Source organism: Hevea brasiliensis, chromosome 3, assembly GCF_030052815.1.
Source record: "Hevea brasiliensis isolate MT/VB/25A 57/8 chromosome 3, ASM3005281v1, whole genome shotgun sequence".
Taxonomy (NCBI): Eukaryota; Viridiplantae; Streptophyta; class Magnoliopsida; order Malpighiales; family Euphorbiaceae; genus Hevea; species Hevea brasiliensis.
In genome coordinates this window covers 104,068,546-104,083,164 of record NC_079495.1, presented here as the reverse complement: position 1 = coordinate 104,083,164, position 14,619 = coordinate 104,068,546, and the positions used below count along the sequence as shown (strand labels likewise).

The following is a 14,619-nucleotide window of genomic DNA, read 5'->3' as shown; positions in this document are numbered from 1 at the left end:
GCAGTCTTTGTCACACTCATATGACCCCCATAAAGTGAAGAATGGCAATCTTTAATAACATTCCCTATCTCTTCATTAGCTAAACATCTTCTAATCAACCCATCTCCACATCTCTTGAACAAATATGGCTATTCCCAATCATAATCCTTCACATCAAAAAGAAATTTCTTCTTCTGCTGCCATGTTAGGTCAGGTGGAAGGATTCCACACACCAGATAGTTCACGAAATCTGCATACCAAGGGGTTTTTGCATTCATGATTACTAACAGTTGCTCATCAGGAAAATAATCATCTATTGGGGGCTCTTTTCCCAAATTATCTCTTTGTTCTTGCCTCAATCTAGACAGATGATTTGCTACCACATTTTCTACTCCTTTCTTGTCTTTAATTTCCAAGTCAAACTCTTGAAGGAGTAGCACCCACCTTATTAACCTAGGTTTGGCCTCTTTTTTCTGAAGGAGATATTTGATAGCTGCATGATCTGTGTATACTATTACCTTAGACCCCACAAGATAGGACCTGAATTTGTCTACTGCGAATACCACTGCCAAAAACTCTTTCTCTGTAATAGAGTAATTTATTTGAGCATCATCTAAGGTTCTACTTGCATAGTATATTGCATACACCTTCTTATCTTTCCTTTGTAACACCCTAGGTAAATCCCACATCGACAAAACACGGGAGAGATGCTGGGTTCATAAAATGGAGGTTCCTAACCCCTATTGACGCGTTTTAAAACCGTGAGGGCTTCAGCCCAGAGCGGACAATATCACTAGTGGGCCGGGTCGTTATATTTGTGGTATCAGAGCCGCTCCGCGTGCAACCTTGAACGATGGTGGGGCAAACCTCAGCGAGGACGCTGAGTCCCACAAGGGGGGTGGATTGTAACACCCTAGGCAAATCCCACATCGACAAAACACGGGAGAGATGCTGGGTTCATAAGATAGAGGTTCCTAACCCCTATTGACGCGTTTTAAAACCGTGAGGGCTTCCGCTCTGGGCCAAAGCCCTCACGGTTTTAAAATGCGTCAATAGGGTTTAGGAACCTCCATCTTATGAACCCAGCATCTCTCCCGTGTTTTGTCGATGTGGGATTTGCCTAGGGTGTTACAATCCACCCCCCTTATGGGACTCAGCGTCCTCGCTGAGGTTTGCCCCACCATCGTTCAAGGTTGCACGCGGAGCGGCTCTGATACCACAAATGTAATGGCCCGGCCTACTAGTGATATTGTCAGCTCTGGGCCAAAGCCCTCATGGTTTTAAAACGCGTCAATAGGGGTTAGGAACCTCCATCTTATGAACCCAGCATCTCTCCCGTGTTTTGTCGATGTGGGATTTGCCAAGGGTGTTACATCCTTTGTCCCAAAACAGCCCCAATTGCATAATTGCTAGCATGGCACATTAACTCAAAAGGTAATGACCAATTGGGTGGCTACATAATAGGAGCAGATAACAAAGCTTCCTTTATCCTACAAAAAGTGTTCATACAATTAGTATCAAAATGAAATTCCACATCTTTACTCAATAAATTGGTAAGAGGCTTAGAAATCTTAGAGAAATCCTTGATGAATCTCCTGTAAAATCCAGCATGCCCCAAGAAACTCCTCACTCCCTTTACGGATGTTGGGGGTGGCATTTTCTCAATAATTTCTACCTTTGCTTTATCCACCTCAATACCCCTGTTTGACACAAGATGTCCCAAAACAATTCCTTCTTTTACCATAAAATGGCACTTTTCCCAATTCAAAACTAAATTGAACTCTTCACATCTTTGCAAAACCTTAGACAAGTTAGATAAGCACTCATCAAAAGATTTACCATACACAGAAAAATCATCCATGAATACTTCCATAATACCCTCAATCATGTCAGAAAATATGGACATCATACATCTTTGAAATGTAGTAAGGGCATTACATAGTCCAAATGGCATCCTTCGATATACAAAGGTACCATAAGGACATGTGAAGGTAGTTTTATCCTGATCATCTGGGTGAATAGGGATCTGAAAGAACCCTGAATAGCTATCCAAATAGCAAAAATAAGAATGATGAGCTAGTCTCTCAAGCATTTGATCTATAAATGGTAATGGAAAATGGTCCTTTCTAGTTGCATTATTCAATTTCCTATAGTCTATACACATTCTCCATCCAGTTACAGTCCTTGTAGGTATTAGTTCATCATTTTCATTTTTCACTATTGTGATGCCCTCTTTCTTGGGTACAACATGAACTGGACTTACCTAATTGCTGTCAGAAACAGGGTAAATGATACCTGCATCAAGCAATTTCAAGATTTTCTTTTTCACAATCTCTTTCATATTTGGATTCAATCTCCTCTGTGACTCTCGAGAGGCTTTATGATTATTTTCCAACAAAATTCTATGCATGCACACAGAAGGATGTATTCCTTTAATATCATCAATGGTATAACCGATTATCCTTCTATGCTTTCTAAGAACTCTTAATAATTTTTCAACTTCACAATCATTCAGTTTAGCACTAACAATTACAGGATATGTAGAATTTTGACCTAGAAAAGCATACTTGAGATTTGTTGGAAGAGGTTTCAACTCTACCTTCGGTGTTTCACTTTTTTCAAGCTTTGATGATGAAGTTGTATCTTGCTTCAAATCCACAATCTTTTCAATATCAGCCATAGGCAAAGGTGGATTTCCTTCCAAGATTGTAGCATATTTTGCAGCTTCTTCAATCTCATCCCCTTTTTTGATGTTATAAACCAAACAAGCTTCTAAGGGATCTTTAGGATGTTGCTTTTTGAGCACTTCTCTGACCTCTTCATCTATCACATCAATTTTCAAGCATGAATTTGAATCATCTTTCTTTTTCATTGCTTGAAACAAATTAAATTCAACTTTTTCTTCCCCAACTTCTAATGTAAGCCTCCCATTTTTTACATCAATCACAGCTCTAGCAGTAGCAAGGAAAGGTCTACCCAGAATAATAAGAATGTGTACATCCTCCTCCATCTCTAATACCACAAAATCCACTGGTATGAAAAATTTTCCAACTTTCAGAGGAACATTCTCAATTACCTCAATTGGAAATTTAATAGACCTATCTGCTAACTATAGTGAAATGGTAGTAGGCTTCATTTCTCCAATCTTCACTTTCTCATAGATAGACAATGGCATTAGACTAACACTGGCTCCAAGATCACATAAAGCCTTATCTATACTGATATCCCCAATGTGACATGGTATGGAAAAACTTCCAGGATCTTTCAGTTTGGGTGGGAGCTTATTTTGCAAAATAGCACTGCTTTCTTCCGTGAGAGCTACGGTCTCAAATTCCTCCAATTTCTTCTTGTTAGATAAAATCTCCTTCAAAAATTTAGCATATGAAGGCATTTGTGCTAAGGCATCAGTGAAAGGAATAGTCACATGCAAAGACTTCAATACTTCCAAAAACTTCCCAAATTGTTTATCTAATTTCGCTTTCTGGAACCTTTGTGGGAATGGTAAAGGTGGCATGTAGGCTTTAGGTGCAACATATTTAGGTTCTTCCTCTTTGCTCTCTCTCTCCTTACTTCTTTTTTCTTCCACTGAATTTTCTTTCTCAGCTTTAATTCTAACTTCAACTTCAGTTTGTTCATCTCCTTCTCTGTTTTTCTCTTCTTCAATTTTCTCTTCAATCTTTTTATCTCCATTCTCCAATATTTTTCCACTCGTCAATGTAATAGCCTTGCAATGCTCCCTTGAATTTTCTGGCTGGCTAGGGAGCTTCCCAAATGCTTTGTTATTTGAAGAGCTAGCTTGTTGAGCTATTTGATTCTCTAACATCTTATTGTGTGTTGCCATTTGATCTACTTTAGATGCTAGTTGAGAAATCATATCTTGTTGACTTTGATGGCTCACAAGTAGAGTCTCAATCATAGCTTCTAATCTAACTGTCTTGTCTGGTTATGCTTGTTGTGGTAGAGGTGGAGCACGTGCATTTTGAGGTTTAGGAATTCCAGGAGGAGGACCTCTATTCTGCTAGAAATTCTGATGTTGTTGATAACCAGAAGGTTGCTGAAAATTTTGGTGTTGTCCTTGTCTACCTCCCCAAGAGAAATTAGGGTGGTTTCTCCATGCTGGATCATAAGTTGCAGAAAATGGGTTACCACCTGGTCTTTGATTGTAGTTCCCCACATAATCCACTTGCTCACTTGAAAAATCTTGACTAAGTGCAGAAAAATCTGCTGCACAATTGACATTTGCAGCTCTAACTTCTACTGAATTACTAGAACCTCCAGTTGAAGAATCTACTTTCATGCTTAGCTTGTCCATTTTCCTTGTCAAAGCATCAAACTTAGCATTAATCATATTCATGGCATCAAGCTCAAACATACCAGCTGGTTTCTTAATCTCATTCCTCTCACAACTCCATTAGTAGTTGTTATAAGCAATTTTATCAAGAGCAGAAAAAGCTTCATCTTCAGATTTCTCCATAAGATCACCTCCAGAAGATGCATCAATTGTATTTCTAATAGCTGGTGAAACTCCATTGTAAAAGTGTTGAACAAGCATCCACTTAGGAATCCCATGATGTGGACATCTCCTTTGCAAATCCTTGTACCTCTCCCATGCTTCATACAAGCTCTCATCATCTCTAGGTTTGAAAGAAGTCAGCTCATTTCTTAGCTTAGCTGTCTTGCTTGGTGGAAAATATTGAGCTAAAAATGCTTGAGAAAGTTCATCCCATGTTGTGATAGAACCCGGTGGCAAAGAATGTAACCACTCTCTAGCTCCGTCCTTCAGAGAAAAAGGAAATAATCTGAGTCGAATTGCATCATCAGAAACTCCATTTATCTTCAACATATCACTGATATCAAGAAAGTGTGCTAGATGCACATGTGGACTTTCACTTGGACTTCCCCCAAATTGTGATTGTTGTACCATCTGATAGAGTGCAGGCTTCAGTTCAAAATTATTAGCTTCTACTCTTGGTCTTGTGATACTTGGCATGAAATCCCCAATGTTAGGATAGGCATGATCCTTCACAGAGCGGTTGTTATTGTTGTTGGCCATTTCTTCTTGTAATTGCTCTTGCTCTTGTACTCTTTCTTGTTGTTGTTGAGCTTTAATTTCAGCTTTTCTCCTCTTAGATTCTGCTCTTAAAGCTTTTGCTGTCTTTTCTATTTCTGGATCAAAGAATAAATTGATTTCTTCACTTTTTGTCCTTCTCATAAAATAAAGTACCTGAAAAACAAAATAAACAAATTCTCAAATTAAAATGGTAAAAAGAAAATAAAATAAAATAAAATGTCCAAATTAACCAAACAAACAATTGTTCAATATCAAACAAAAATCAAATCCCCGGCAACGACGCCAAAAACTTGATGGGGCAAATTCGCAAGTATACCGGTCGTCTCAAGTAATAAAGTGATGAATCAAGTATCGTTCCCATGAGGATTTGCCATTTGAGTACCGAACTATGAATGAAGCGATTATTTGGGCTAATGATTAATGAATAAATGGTAAATGTAAATGAGCAAGTTAAATTGATTAATCTAATTGATTCTAAATTCCTTTGATATCTTTTTCAAGCAAACCAAAGTGTGTTCTAAAATAACCAAACCTACTTTCGTATGTTATTTGATTACTTTAAAACCCATTAAGTTTTGTAACCAATAATTAATTCCTCTTAAAATCCTAGTTTATTTCTAAATCTAGGTGATTTTAAGTTCCAATCCTTGATTATCTATCAATGACTTTCACCTTTCGATCCTTCAATCAAAGATTAACACAATACCCAATGGGTACCAACATTAGGCAAGTAAATCAAGTACACAAGGAAAGAATCAAAACTCATATTTATGTAAAATAAGGAAATACCCAGTCCAAATCCACAAATTAATCTAAAACATATTTTCCAACTCTGAAATCCAAAGAGTTTACTCACTCATGATGGTATTTACAAGAAAGATTAAAATAGTAAAGAAAAACATGATAAGAGGATTAAAATAGAAAAACCCAGGTAGAAGAACCCAAAACTCTGGTTTCTGGAGCTCCAAAAATGGTTGCAGCAGCTCCTCCCCAGAAAATGGCGTCTCCTCCTCTCTCTATTTATTTCTCTTTTTGTTTTCTCCCCTTTCCTCTTATGGCAAAAGCTAGGAAATGACAAAAGCTAGGAAATGATGAATTTATATCGTCCCAAAAAGTTGCCCTAAAAGTAACTAAGAGCCAAGGAGTGGATAGGAAATGAGGTGTAAAATTATCCAAGTCAGCAGCATTATTCACGTTCTGGGCAGTCTGCTTAGGGTACTGCTTAACCCTAAGCAGCTTCTTAGCAAATTTCAGCTTCTGGTCACACTGTCTGCTTAAGGTTAAGCAGACCCTCAGCAAATCTTGGCAGACTAGAATAAAATGGGTTTTCTTTCTGCTCATACATGACTTCCAACTTGATCTGTGCTGCACCTTAAGCACTGCCGCTTTACCCTAAGTAGGATCTTAAGCAATTCTCGGCAGGTTGTGGAGTAAAAGCTTGAATATGTAGGATTTGAGCCGCGCTTGACTTTCAACTTGAACAGGCCTAAGGTTAAGCTTATATGACATACCCTAAGCAACATCATAAGCAAAGTCTTAAGCAAATTTCGGCTAACTTGCTCTTTCAAAACTTGATTTCTTCAACTTTCCTCCATGCTTAAAGAATTCCAAATTTCTTTAAATCATTTCCTAATGCACTCATTGATCTTTGATTTACCACAAGATCCTATCAAAAATAACAAAATTACAAAAATCAAATATAAAGTATTTAAACTTAACAAATAAGCTAAAATAAAGCTCAAAACATAAAATATACTAAAATATAAGGGCAAAATGGATGCAAAACTACCTTAAAATGCCTATATGAAATTAGTATAACAATATTATCGGTAAAGAAAAATAAATCATATATATATTGAGTTTTTGATCTAGTAAATGACTTGATATGTGAGTCTATAAATGAGTTGATTTAGAAACTATGAATGAGTAAGCTTGCGACCTAAACAAACTTAATATTAATAAGTTGAAGTTCACCCTACCAGAAATATGACAGAATCCTCTCATCACCCCCACCTCAACCCTACCATTGAGCCCAACCAAAATAATGCCCTCTTCAAAATCACCATTATAGAACCTCAGAAGCTTAACCCTTTTTCACGTCCTTCAAATCTGAAAGCAGCATCGCAATTCCCTGACAGCGTATTTTGTAAACTTTCCCCCTGGTTGGAACGAAAGAGATTTATGGAAGGCTTTTTCCAAGCTTGGAGACATTGATGATGTCTATACATCAAAGAAACTAAATTGTAGAAGGCAATGGCTTGGTTTTATTAGGATGCCTTTTAAGGCCTGTCTTACTAAAATGCTAAATGTTATCAACAACCTTTGGATTGGTTTATATAAGCTATATGCTAAATGATTTGATATTGCAAACAACAGCCTTCCTAGCTAATGAGGAGCAACATCAAGGGATAACCAACACATCGAAGTGCAAAGCACAAACTAGGCAACCCAAATGAGCAACTGAAATCTGTAAAGAAAACAAATGAAAGTGACTGTAACATCTCGAATTTATGAGCTTCACATAGGTGTTTTCTGTAACGCCCTCACCATAGGTAGTCCGTATATTTTACTATTCCGACGACTCATGTCTGTTCGGACAGTAAAAAATGTCTGAAACTACACATAAACTATAGCGAGGAGGCATAAATTGAAGAAATAAATGCTAAGAAAATATAGAAAAAATTTAGAGATTTTATTAATTGGAATAAAATAATAAAAATAACCCGATGAGTACCATGAAGGGCATTTTGGTCATTTCACCTCTAGAGGTGAATTTTGACCTAATGTCAAATTAAAAATTAGGAAATAAAATAATTAACATAAATTAAATTTATGAATTTGAATTTGAAAAATGAGAAGAGAAAGAAGAAGAAAGAAAAGGAAAGAAAAGAAAAGAAAGGAAATAGATTTATGAAATTTAAAAACAATAAAGTACACATAAATGTATATATATAAATACCCACAAGAGACAAAACCCCACCAACCTTCTTCTTCTTCCTCTTCTCTCTCTCTCTCCTTGCCGTCTCCCTTGTGCTCTCCCTCCCCACCATTGTTATCAAGCTTAAAAGCTTGATTTCCTCTTCATTTACCCATCAAAACCCATAGCTCTATTCACAAATAATTCTCCCCACTCCATAAGGAAGCTTTAGATACCTATTTGAAGAAGAGAAATTGAAGTTTGCAAGTTGGGTCACAAGGTAAGTGCAAAAATACCACTCCCTCTCATCTTTAAATCTTATAAGAATGATGAGATGAGTGAGTATTCCATGAAAATGAAAACAAATAAAAAAGAATTGAAGAACCCTAATTTTGGCAGCCATGAATCTTGTGAGGTTTGTTGCTTTTAAATGATGAAAAATGGTTCCATAAGGATGTTTGAATAGTTGATATGATAAGAAGTATAAAAGAGTTGAGTTTGTATAAATTGGGTGATTGGAATTAGGGTTTATGTATATGATGTGGGGACTTTATGTAAATGCTTGAAATTGACTTGGTTGAGTTGAGATTGTTGCTTATAGAAATGCTATGCATGCCAATTGAAGTAAGGAAGATGGAGGAAATTGAAGTTGGGAGTGCTTGTTTTCTGCAGGTTTTGGGACTCATGAGTCCAGCATGAGTTTTGAGTCATAACTAAAAATATGTGACTCCAATTGGTATGAGGCCAATTGGAGGTGAAACTAGACCCAAAATAGCCCATTTTCCATGAAGAAACTATGCCCAAATTTTGTTCAAAACTTGACCTAAATACTGCCCAAATTCGGATTACCCTGCACCAAACCCAAAAAATGACCAAATGAACAGTATGTGTTCACTTGGTTATAACTCTTTCTATACTAGTCCAAATGACCTAAAATTACATTAATGGAAAGCTTAGACATAGGTCTACACTTATCATGAAGACCACTTGACCCAGTTTTGCTTTTAACCAAATCAAATTGTTAGCACAAATTGAGTCACTATAACTGCCAACCCAAAAAATGACCAAATGAACAGTACGTGTTCACTTGGTCATAACTCTCTTTATACTGGTCCAAATGACCTAAAATTACATCAATGGAAAGCTTATACATAGGGCTACACTTTTTATGAAGACCATTTGACCCAGTTTTGCTTTTAACCAAATTAAATTATTAGCAAAATTTGAGTCACTAAAACTGCCAACCCAGAAAATGACCAAATGAACAGTACGTGTTCACTTGGTCATAACTCTCTCTATACTGGCCAAATGACCTAAAATTACATCAATGGAAAGTTTAGACATAGAGCTACACTTTTCGTGAGGACCACATGACCCAGTTTTGCTTTTAACCAAATCAAATTATTAGCAAAAGTTGAGTCACTAAAACTGCCAACCAGAAATTATCCAAAATATTGTTCCTTTGGTATGCTTGACCAGTTTTGGCAAAAATGCCATAACATGGTCTCCAAAGCTGCAAATTGAGTGAAACTAGTACCAAAAGTTTTATAAGACATAGCACAACAATTTTTATGTTTTGACCAAGCTCTAGAAACCATTGCATCCTAGGGAAAATATTAGCCAAAGTTAGGAATTGAAATTTGGAAAATGTTAAGTTGCACCCAGAATGCCATTTGATACCCGTGTGTTCATTTGGCCATAAATCTCACTAAGAAATTCCATTTGAGATGTGCCAATATGATCTGGAAACATGATACTTAGGGCTACAACATTGATTTAGACATCTTTGCCAAATTCTAAGTGTAAAGACCCTAAAAAGAGATTCAAACATACTGCCTTGAAGTTAGTTATTGCCCTTATAAGACTGAGAGTCCAAGTTAATACATTGACCATAACTCACTACACCAAGCTTGAAAAATTATGAAATTGTACATGGGAGTCCCTAAGACATAGAGGAACGTATCTTGTGAAGGAACCTAAGTCTAAAAATGACAATAAAATGATCAAATGACTAGTCAAAGTTTATTGACCAAAAATTGTAAATTCTGGACAGCTTAGGGGCAAGGGGACCAGTTATGGTATTTTGACCATAACTTGAGTTCTATAACCCCAAATTCAGTGACTCAAAAACTGAAATTCAAGTTTAAATATAGAAGAGCAATTGTTATGAAGGAAGTGTAACTAAATAGACATCCTAACCTAGTCAAATTCCTAGATAAAGATAACATATCAACATGAAACTAAAGAAAGGTTCATGGAAAAAATGCTATATATGATAATTAAAATACTCATAAGGATAATTAAATATTAAAAATGATATGAATATGTAAATTGGGACTAATGTCCTATTAATATGAAATTAATGGTACCAATGAACAGTACCAGAAAATAGTAACAGTGAATAGTGCTAAAATAATTAAAAATGTTTAATTGCCCATAGTATACCTAGACTTATTTATTTAGTTTGGATAAATTGGTATACCAATTAGGGACTACAGATAGTAGTACTGCCTACCGAGAAAATCATGAACTCACAAAATATGTCTGGTATGATTATTCTACAGGCTATTTGCCTACTTATTGGTCATTGTGCCTAACTTTATTTCTGGCTTTATAAGCCTGACGGTGGGTCTCGTGCCTGACAGCTGGCCTCGTGCCTGACAGACGTATACTGGATAGACATATGGCTGTCTAACCAGTATACACCCGTGCATCTAGCTTTTATAATTTGTTATAGGTTTCTTGGGCACTGATAAAAATTAATTAAGACTTAAAATACAATAAGTAATCATAAAAGATCTCGATAATGTTAATTGTTTTCAAAGAGCAATAAAAATATAAAAGACCCAGAAATTATGATTCCCAAATATTAATTCAATTTTTTAATTATTGTTATTATAAATTATGCACCACTAAGCGTTATGCTTAGCGCGTTGGTTTTCCATCGAGTAAGTACTGAAGATCAACAGCTCTTATAGCAGCAGCCACCACAGTAGTGTTCGGACAGAGTTTCAACCAAATCTACCATCGACCAGAGTCACTTTACCAGTCTTTTGTATTTTGGTAGGGCCCATGTATAGACTAGTATTTTGTTTCATTATGTCTAGTCATGATATATTTCATTTTGGACTTGTAATTAAACTTTGAGATTAAAATGAAAACTTGTAATTTATTATCTATGAATTTCTGCATATGAATTTATAGATGAATGAATGAACTTGAAATTGTATGAATAGAAATGACATGATATGACATGTAGAGATATGAAATTGTTGTTAACAGCTGATTAGTGAAAACCCACCAGATGCTAATAAAACAGGGAAAACTCTGTCCGGGTTTCCACAGAAATAAGATATATAAAAAAAAATTTTTACACGTAAATTACCTGATTTAAATGACATTAAAATTTATAATAGACATAACAAGACAAGATAGGGTGCTACGGCACCGAATGTGACACTCCTCACTCGGCTACACTGTAGACAGGTGAGGGGCATCATATTTTCATTTCGAGGAAATTTCACTGGCGACCGAGATTGAATTTTCGGGCCGACACATGGGCTGCGGGATCCACTTCGGAAGTGGGTCAATATTACAATGATTTTCACTATTTTTAGATGCGCCAGATGCATTTCATATGTCAGAATTGATATAGGTAAATCCGAACTGCAAATGCCCAGTTTTACCTAAGGTTGAGTTTAAAATAAAATTCATAAAATATACATGAGCAGTTAAAAAATTATGATTCCAATTGTATTAGTATAATAGCATTGTTAAGGAGTTCAGGGCATTGACTATAAAATTTTTGGGGTTAGTTTGGATAGTTTTTGCAAAATGTAGTTTTAAGCTTAGTAGCTGAATATTGTAAATATGTGAGTTCTAGCTGGTATGGCAAGCCCAAGAGGGGCATTATGATATTGTTATATTGTGAGCCTAAGGCCTTTGGATTAAAAAGTGTTGTTTGAATTGTTTTGCAGGTTGGGTAGGTCCTAGATAAAGGAAAAACTCTGTCGAATTTCCAGCATAAATTAGGGTGTCAAATCCTTGTTTTGTGTTAATGCTGATAAATTCATAATATAATTGTTTAGGAGACTAAAGCTAGATTTCTTCTTCTGCTCAGCCGCTACAGTAATATCCAGTTAATCTGTGAGTAGATATTGATTTTATTTATAATTTCAATATTATTATATATTTAAGGCAAGTCTATGCATTCACTTATAAATATATGTATATAGCTAAATCTTAGGCACGGTTTGTATTGTATCTTTAATTGATGAACTTATTATAGGTGTGACCTTAAGGTAATTTAGAGCTATATGCATATGTCGGCTTGCGTGTGGTGTGATATTGGATATGGGTAGGACGGGTAGAATAGCTGGAGCTTGATTCGCTGGAACCCGATTCTTTTTGTGGATAAGTTGGGGTGAGTACGATTTTGAGTTAATCTTGCTGACCCCTCGCATTTGGATTATTAAGAGAAAGTCCGGCACGAGTTGATCTCACTGGTACGTATTGGATTAAGAGAGCTGTATAGGAGATCAGCTCTCATATAGTGATGTGACACGAGTGTGTAAGCACTCCAAATTATCTTTTGTGTGAGTATTATTTGAATTTGGTTGAATATGCTTGTATATGTTGTATTTCATCCTTAGGGATGCATTAGCCTTAGATAGTTATAGAAATTATATTTAAAATCAACATCTTACTCTATGAGTCGAACCCTTACTCCTGTTCAACTATTTTTCCTCAGATGACAAGAGGATTTTTTGAGATTAACTTGCGTCCCTTCTCACAGGTTTACCAACAACTGTTTAATTGTATTTTCCTTTTCTTGTTTTTAATCTAGAAGCTCCGCATGTACCAAAAATTTTTTAATCTTATTTGGACTATAATAATTCATTTCTTTTAAAGTTGTAAATCTATTATATGGACATGTGAGATGTGCGAAATGGATATATACTCTGGATGAGGGAGCTGAACTCCCATTTGATCATTTTGTCTACTTGAGGATTGTGAGAGTGAGATGAGCTCCCCAAATTGAAATGATTTGAGATTATCGATCGAGTGAGTTGAGATCTCCCTGTTAAATAGTCTAATTTATGTCAGACTCTATCCATTTGTTTTCTTAAAAATGGACTATAGTTATTGGCTTTATGGTTGGGCTAGAAATAGTTAGACTTACTACGGGCATTGAGGGTCTTATATTGACCTAAGTCCTAATGCCGATTCGGCCTAGAATTCGAGTCATGACAACATTGGTATCAGAGCTTGGGCTCTAGATTCATGGGAAATGTTATTTTGGGTTTATCACATGTAGAGTATAGGATCCTATTTTGTCTTTTCTATAATTTCTTGCTTCTAGTTTCAGCGTTTTCCTTGATAGTATTTCTTGGTGTGTGTCTAATGTATCAGTTCTCATTGGACTCCAAGTGATATAATTGGAGTTAGTGGATGTGCCGATATTTGCCATAGTGATTTGTGCCCCAAGAGATGATGTGATTAGTCAGTATAGGGCCATGTGGCATGTCTAAATAATGTAAGGCATAAGTACATAGAATAAGTCATGATAGTATAGTTGCCTTAAGTGAGAGTGTGAGTACCACTATGAACTGCCTAGTTAGGGTAAGTTTATAATATTAATTGAGTGTTCTATCAGGATAGTTTTCCATATGGTTTTTATGGAGTGGCAAGGGCTTAGAGATGACAGTTTGTTGGGATGTACCATAGTAACCTATGCAGTGCTCTCTTTGTTTGTGTTGTAAGCCACGAATTATAATACAGACATGAGATTATTGTGTAGAACTGTGTACATCCACATAGTGTTTTATGATAAGGTTTTGCTAATAGCTTTTTTTTGGTGCAGTTGTGCCATAACAGAATTCTGCTCTTGTAGAGAAGTTATGAAACTCCTAATTGTGGTTTAAAACCCTTAGGATAGAGTATCAGCTATTGCTTTTAAGTGATAACTTAATTCAGTGACTCGGTTATCCTAACTTGAACACAACATTATAGCTTGAGTTACCACAAGATTAAAAGTTTTAGTATGGTTGCAGTATAATGGACCATCTAGTTTCTTGTATGGGATCTTGGATAGTTTTGGCATTATGATGGACGTTTTGCTTAGAGTTTATTGAGGTAGCATCTCCTTAGTGTGACAACAAGATGTAGAGTATGGCTTTACTTCCTAAAGGAGATCCAAGGTTGTGAATAATGTTCATAGCCTATGAAATGACTTTTTAGAAAAGTTTGTAGTATGATAAGATAGTAGATGGCCTTACATAATTGTGGTAATAAAATAAATGTAGTACCTCTCTTGCAGTTAATTGTGTCGCAGAATATGGTAGTGTCTTTACAAGAGAGAAAAAAGGTTACTACTAGTGTAATGACCTATGAAATGATGTCCCGAATGGGACTATAGTGTAATAGAAAGTTGTTGGCCTGAGTGACCTTGGGATGATATAAGTTCCATTATAGGAGTCATAAGTGATCAAATCATGACAGATGTGGTTCTTTTAAACTTAAGGATTGGAATTGGGTACCTAGTACCCTAAGTGTCGACTGATTAAGTAGAATGGAAGATGGAACTCATGTAGATCCCTTCCTCAAGGTAGTTAAGGGTATGAATTTCAGGATCAAAATAGACAATGGTGAA

At 36.0% G+C, this 14,619-nt stretch overlaps 1 non-coding gene across 1 annotated transcript; it reads left to right on the top strand.

The window, feature by feature from the left end:
* The first annotated feature begins 4,541 nt into the window (after nucleotides 1–4,541).
* Nucleotides 4,542–4,648, top strand: LOC131179014 (small nucleolar RNA R71). Its single transcript, XR_009148021.1, has one exon. It is a non-coding gene; the product is annotated as a small nucleolar RNA R71 (small nucleolar RNA).
* Nucleotides 4,649–14,619: the final 9,971 nt, after the last annotated feature.